The following is a 7,328-nucleotide window of genomic DNA, read 5'->3' on the forward strand; positions in this document are numbered from 1 at the left end:
AGACTAGCTTAGGCTCAGGACCAAGGATCTTTCAGCTGTGATCTGTTAAGCCTATTACATACTTGTTGCGTGAAGACACAATCCTATGTGGATGAAGGCCTGTGTGTGAGAGCCAATTTGTGCCACTTGCTTTGGCAACACCACATCCTGTCTGTGCTGAAATATAGTGTAAGTCTTTTGTTCTGTGGATCATTAGCACTTCAATACAGAATAGACAATGCAATGAATTCAGAGGTCTTTGATTGTCAAAACCAGCTCGTTGTGGTAATGGTCTTATTGGGCAGGATAAGACAAACTGCTAAAACCAGTGGGAAGGAAACATGTCAGAGGATGGATCTTGACTTTTTATTGGCAGCATTCACTTTGATCTCATACTGTATGTCCAAAAAACTCTTGACACCACAGATCTTGTAGGAAACAGAAAGCACAGGCCTGATTGTTGATTCAGTGTTATAAGCTCTGTTAATAAATATGTTCGGACAGTTTCAAGCAGTAGCCTGCTGGCAGAAACTTGGCAGAAAATCCCACCCCAGACAGCTTCTGTGATGACTGACATGCTTGAGGGCTTAGACGACATTTAGTACCCCAACAATGTTTTGCCCAAGATAAACAGACCCTAACACTGCAAATATCCTGAACTATGTAGAGTTTCCCTTTTGAAAAATATAGTGCCAGTCCTGGAAGATTTCAATGTCCCAGACAAACAGGGGAAATTCAGGTCAAATATCTGTTTTTATGCACCCTGTTTTACTATTTTTTTGTGTGTGCAAGTGACTAATGGGGACAACAATCTTTGAAATTGGCCCAGTATTGACCAAGAGTGCTGCACTGAAACGGGCTGCAATGCAATCCCTCTGTGCCTTTGTCAGTTATACTGTAAGTGACAGCATTATGGAAAGGATCCCTATGGAGATACCTCTTTATTTATGAGTATCAAATCATGTTTCCGTTTACAGAAGCAGTCATTTTATCATTGTAAAACACACTTCATTAACACAAAAAGGAACTCGCCTTTCACTGTTCTTCCAACAATCACCTGCACTGCTTTGGTTGAAATAAATCCTTAATTCGCTGAGTTAGATGTGAAAATATTGTGAGAGGAGCAAGAGGGAGGGTGGACATCAGAGAGGTGATGGAGAAACCAGCTTGTAGAGCCAGAATACTTTCACATCTACCTCAGGAATTATTTTCATGGGACATTACGACCAGAGAGATTTAAATATGTCGGACTTTGGCAGATTTTCCCGTTAAAAAACTGGTAATAACTGGATAATGGAAACCCTGACTACCTGTTATTAAAATACTGAAAAATCCTAAACCTGATGTTCATTACAGGAACCTATTATTACCTTGTACACCCACAGGATCTATGGCCTCTTCACATGAGGCAATTCGCAGTTAAATGTGCCCGCCACATCCAGAGCTCAGTAAAGAAGCTGTCAATTTAGCTTCTTTTCCCAATGAAGCAATGTTACAGAGAGCCGGTGGGGTTATATGTGTATTAAACCTGGTGAACTGACTTGTAAAGAGCTGTAAGGGGTGACCTTGTAAATACATTACAGTGCTGACATGGTACATTTTGGTACATGGGCAGACTCATATTGTGTCTTTCCTCTGTCTGGTTGTCCTGTTTTTCTTCATTAAAATACCTGAGGCCATATCCAGTTTGGGTACCTGGAAGTTGTTTGCAAAAAGCTTCGGCTGCACCTTGTGCTGTTGCCACAACAGCATAGACATCACCAAGCAGCAAGAAAATGAATGGACAGATCACATAAACACAGTGAAAACATAGTGTATGTTATTCATGGCCGAGAGTAAATGCAACCCCCTGGAGTGTGCCAGGAGTGGGCAGTAAATGGTTTCTTGCAAACAATATGTATATAATTTAACTTGACTCTGACTCCTATCAGACGCTGTTTTGTTTGTGTGGGTATATGTGGCCTTCAACATATGTGGAGGCGGCGCTTTTGTTTGTGTAGTTGGACCCATGTCATATGATTGAACAAGGAATCCTGCAGAGTTTTGCATCTGTTGTTGTTTATGTCTCATTCAGTAGTCTGAGCAGTAGTATAACAGTAAAATTGCCATGTTAGAAGTGGAAATGGCTGCTGGCTAAATTTTTCAGATGAATCTCGTTTGTTATGCGCAAAGATAGAATAAGTGTTTATGGCTTTTGCCTAAATGTGTTAATGTTGTAAATATTGCAAAAAGCTGTGAAGAGTCTTAATCTTAAGATTTTAAATACTTTTCCCATGTGTTTTTTTTTTAAGAATGCCACTCTGATTGCAAAATAATACAGATTTGCTTTGAAATAATTTTGAACTGGTCTCTTTGGGCCCTATGATTTCCACAATACAGAAAACATGGATGGATGTGCAGAGTTAGATGATAAAAATGGAAAAACTGTGTACTGCATAATATTATGGAAATTTTCAGAAATGTAGATGCAATCTATAAAAATCAGGGTTTTTTCACAGTTTTAGTGTCTTACACACGCACACGCACGCACGCACACACACACACACACACACACACACACACACACACACACAGTCATGCCGAAGCCAATGCCTCTGTGAGTGAGACGGAGACGGAGACGGAGACAGAGAGACCTGCATATGGACGCGGTCCTGACGAAGATCCACTTGATAAATAACTGTGCAATGTTGTGTTATTATTCGTAACATGTTAATCATTTTTGTTACTGAATTGTTGAAAATGTGCTAAAAATGTGCTTAAATCATAAAACCCATAATTCAGAAAAGATTAAAATGGAAAACACAATTTGGGAAAAAATAAAACAGATTTCATATGGGCCCATTAGCAGGCCATGAAATATTTTGCATGATTAAAATCTCTCTTTGATTTAGAGTTGTAACCTTAATTTGAACTCATAACTGACGTTATGCTGTAGTACATGCAAGAGAGAGAAAAAGGGTGAGAGGATGACCTTAAGTTCACTTTGTAGAGCTGATGGAGTAGTTCATAAGCCCTGTAAACTCTGACAACATGCCATTAAAACGATAATTGCATTTTAAATCATGCTCTCAGGTCTTTGTAACTCTCCTGGGTAGCACACAACTTGTACGGTGTCTTGTAAAGTGACTGTTATCATACAGTGTCATGAGCTGATAGTCCTTTGTTCCCCCCCTTGCTTCTGTGTGATTAGATAGATCATTGTGTCAGCTGCAATCAAGGAGTCGCCATGTCCGGATCAAACGCTTTCTTACATTAGAATGTAGATTCCCTTTCTGCCTGTGGATCAAAGGTTCCAGGCTGAGACGGCATTATTCAGCAGGGAAAGGTGGAACGAAAGAATCAGAGGCCTTGAACTTAAGCCAAGAAAGGGATTTTCTGTCTGAGGCTGATCAGAGTCACAGAGGAGGGCTTTAGAGTTAAAATGCATTTTCTCATTAAGTGAATATCCGCCATGCCATATACTGACGCCTACTTATTATTGAATTGTTTGCAAAGTTACATCAGCTGATGTCAGCTGTCCAATTGCACCTGTGATTTGATGGCTGTGATCCTTTCATGATCCTTTCATCCTGTGATTGTTAAAGATGGACCCCACCCTCCACCCCCCCTTTCACCTTTCCCACACATTTGGAAATTATCCATTAGGTTTTTAACCGCTCTTATCTCCTCTCAATCCCGTACTCATTGCCTGTGCAGCAATAAAAATTCATTACAGTGTTTCGCCTTAGGTGAGTGTTTGATATGTGCAGAATTTCATTCTCACACTCCCGGGGGCTGCACCACTAAAATGTAATTTCAGTTTGAATAGTTTTCCAGAGGCCTGTGGGTCTTGCCTTATGCTGTGCCCTAACATGTGACTCGGGCAGCGTTTCTCAATTATCTCTTGTTGGATTGTGTTGACTTGTACCGCAGCCTTTTGTTGTCCTCCCATGTTTGATAATGATGAGCCACATATTGCGCTGACACTGAACCTGTTCAGATCGCTGCAGTCAGATATAAAAATATTACTTTCATAACTGTTGTTTGCTGTTAATGGGAACAGAGGACTTCTGCAGTACACGTGTCTACTTCATACTGCATCAATTACAGAACACGCTGCTGCTGTCATGTTTTGTTGTGAAGAAGACATCAGCAAGAGATCCTCAGGCCCCAGGATTCAAACACATCTGGGCATACTGTAGGAAAGCAGCAATTCAAGCATTTCTTATATAAGACATTGCTTCTTCAAGCGATCACACCAGCAGATATCCATTTTCTGCAACAAGTCGACAAAATGTTACATTTGATTTGACTTTCATGGGTAATTTGGCCTCCAGCTTTGCTCATTTCTAATTCAAACTGAAAGCTAATTTTGTGTTCTATAACATAAATTGTTTGCTCAATGACTATTTATCCCCGCTTCGGTTTTTCATAAAACTGTGTAGAAGGTGTTGATGGGGTTGTGATTGCCTGCGCAGGTCTACTGTAATGAGCTGACGCTAATGAAATAGTGTTTGGGAAGCTCGAAGCTGTTAACACTGACAACATCCAGACAGTTTAGGACTGAACTTAACATCTTAAGCTTAACCACTGAAAAAGACTTGATGGATGTTTTCACAACATTCGCTGTTCTTGTTGGGGACACTTTTTAATATTGCATGAATCATTTACCAATAAAGGCCTCACTGGCCTCTCCTGGCACTTAAATGTAAGTACAGTGGAAGAAAATAAGTGTATGGAACATAAGGGAATAACAATTGAACATTTAGAGGAAAAGAGAAATAAATTATACTCGTATTTTTGTGAAAACTGGGAACAGTTGAAGTTTCTCACACCCCCTTTTTTAACTTTACTGTGTTTATAATGAAATATATACATGACAATTACTTACTGGCTCCTCAGAATATCTTTGCTGTGAACACCGTCGTTCTTAAAGATGTTTCCTGGTACTTTAGATACCCAGGTTGTGCAAAAATACCCAGTTGTTACATCCTTGTGCCCCATCGTGTTATTTCTTCCACTGTATCTACATTTAAGTACCAGTAAGAACTTACAAGTATTTTATTAGCACTGACTCATAAGACAAAATGACACTTGTCGGTTGTATTATAACGCGTTCTCCTCCTCCATCCTCTGCCATCGGAAGACTTGATTTGTGCCTCTGAGCCAGTCAGTTGAACTATCAGGGATCAAGAGCAGAGCAAAGGAGATTTATGGGTTTCCGCTCCTGCGGCACAAATTAGCAGGACCGGGGTTCAGTTACACACGGTGGTGGTCGTGGGCGCTGTTATAATGAGGGTCAGTAGGGCAAAGCCGGGACAGCAGGTAGATGGGAACACGGCTCTTTCAGTGGAGCTCAAATGAGAGTTTGCATAGAGGAAAAAAAAGTTAGTTGATTGAGTTGGTGTAACATTGATTGACAGTCCAGACTTCAGCCCTCACCTGTAAAGTGCCGCTTATTGGATTTGCCATGATACAACTGTCTGTCAGACCTGTCATATATGCCTCTCCATCATGTTTTTCATTTCCTGGTCCCCGTGTTCCTAAGCTCTGTCTGGTTTGGGTTATTATTTGTTTGGTTAGTTAATTGCTCAAGCTTCCCATTTTCATTACTCTACTGATTTCCTATAAACGTGTTAATCACAATATGAGCTGTTGTTGACTCAATTGATGTCAAAATAGTCCACCTGTGACCCCATTGCACAGAAATTTCAATACCAAACCTTGAGTTTAAACCCGATGAGTTTTTATTGACTTGCTCTCATGCTTTCTCATTGTGCTATGCCTCTCTACCAGTATGCTGTTCCACTAATCAATAACATGGCTAACTATCCTGGGAAAGTAGCTTTAGCCAGCCTCTTGCTTGGAAAACCCATTCTCATCCCCCTACCAACTCAGATAATTGGTCTAGATACAATACACTGGTATTCTATACAATGCAGGTATCATTAGAGGTGAGTCACGTGCAGCACGGAGGCAGCAGGGATGAACATGAGACAGAGATAAAGAGGATGGTTCTTAAAAGAATCTCCGGTGCAGGAATGCAGTAGAGGATGACAGGTTTTGAGGAATGGAAAAAGATTTAAAGTCGAGCGAAAGAGGGAAGAGAGTCTCTGTTGAATCCCAGATTGTGACTGAGCCACTGATCCTGCGTCTCCTGAGGAATCTGCTGTTTCTGCTTGATCTGGGATGTGCTAATGGCATTAAGACTGGATGTTCTGATTGCCAGTGTAATTTGTGATTGTGATGTTTATGTAGAAAGATGGACAGCAGGGGCAGATGGTGAGAGAAAGGGAGAAAACAGTGTCTGTTGACTGAAATGTTAAGATAGCCTTGTCTTCTTGAAGCTATTTGTGGCTGCCATAGCACTTCCTGGTTTTTTTTTCATGCTGAGTCTAAATGTAGTCAAGTATTTTTTAGACTTTTTCTATGTGCAAAAAAATCGAGTGAAAATCAGTTTAGTGTTCAGAGAGTTACGACGGATTGAATGCGCTGACACTTCTTTGTGCCTGCCAAACAGCACTGAGTGGAGCGGGTGACCGGTCCAAGACGGCGGCCCCACGGCTCGTCAGCGCCGATAGGCAGTAGCGGTTGATGCGGCATCTACTCTTTATATCTCTATGGTCTGGTCCTACAGGACCGGTCCATCCCTCAGGTCGAGTCCCCCTAGTGGCCTGGCGCACTTCCGTTTTGTGGAGTGACTTTGCAGCGTTTGTCTCTTGCAGTTGTTTAGGGGTTGTGTGTGTTTTGATATTTGCAGCATTTTTCTTTCGCATTTGTTTTGTGTGTTTGTAAGTTTTTGCTTCTGCTTCGCATCTGTGATTGCAGCATTTTTCTCTTGCAGCATTTTTCTGTTGCATTTGTTTTATGTGTTTGTGTGTTTTTGGCTTTGCATCATTCCTGTGTTTGCAGCGTTTTGCTGCTTGCGGCGTGTTTGCCCTTGTCGGCCACCGTAGTTCCGCCCTTCATTCACAGACAAACTTCATTTCAGGTCAGCTTTTGTAAAACTCTGTTTTCGCTGTTGACACGTGACATCAGTGTTATCTCCTGTGTTTACCGTATGTGACGTGACATTTGTCCCTTGCTGACAGGACTTAATTACACATAAATGTACAGTTACTCTTCCATTTTTAGAAGGAATAGGGTCAGAATACATTCTGAGACCCGGTCGGACCTTTCATTGCAGATAACCGACCAATAATAGCTTTTTCAGGCTTTTGATTGGCCGATGTGGCTTTAGAATTAGTTGTATCACATGCTCTGAACAATGGATCATTTGATTTCTTTGCATTTTTTTATGGAAAGAGATTTTTTTTTCTTTTTTAGAAAGACCGGTTGGAGAACTTTTTTAGTTGATATCGTGTCCCATA

This window comes from Chaetodon trifascialis, chromosome 15 (genome assembly GCF_039877785.1).
Source record: "Chaetodon trifascialis isolate fChaTrf1 chromosome 15, fChaTrf1.hap1, whole genome shotgun sequence".
NCBI lineage: Eukaryota > Metazoa > Chordata > Actinopteri > Chaetodontiformes > Chaetodontidae > Chaetodon > Chaetodon trifascialis.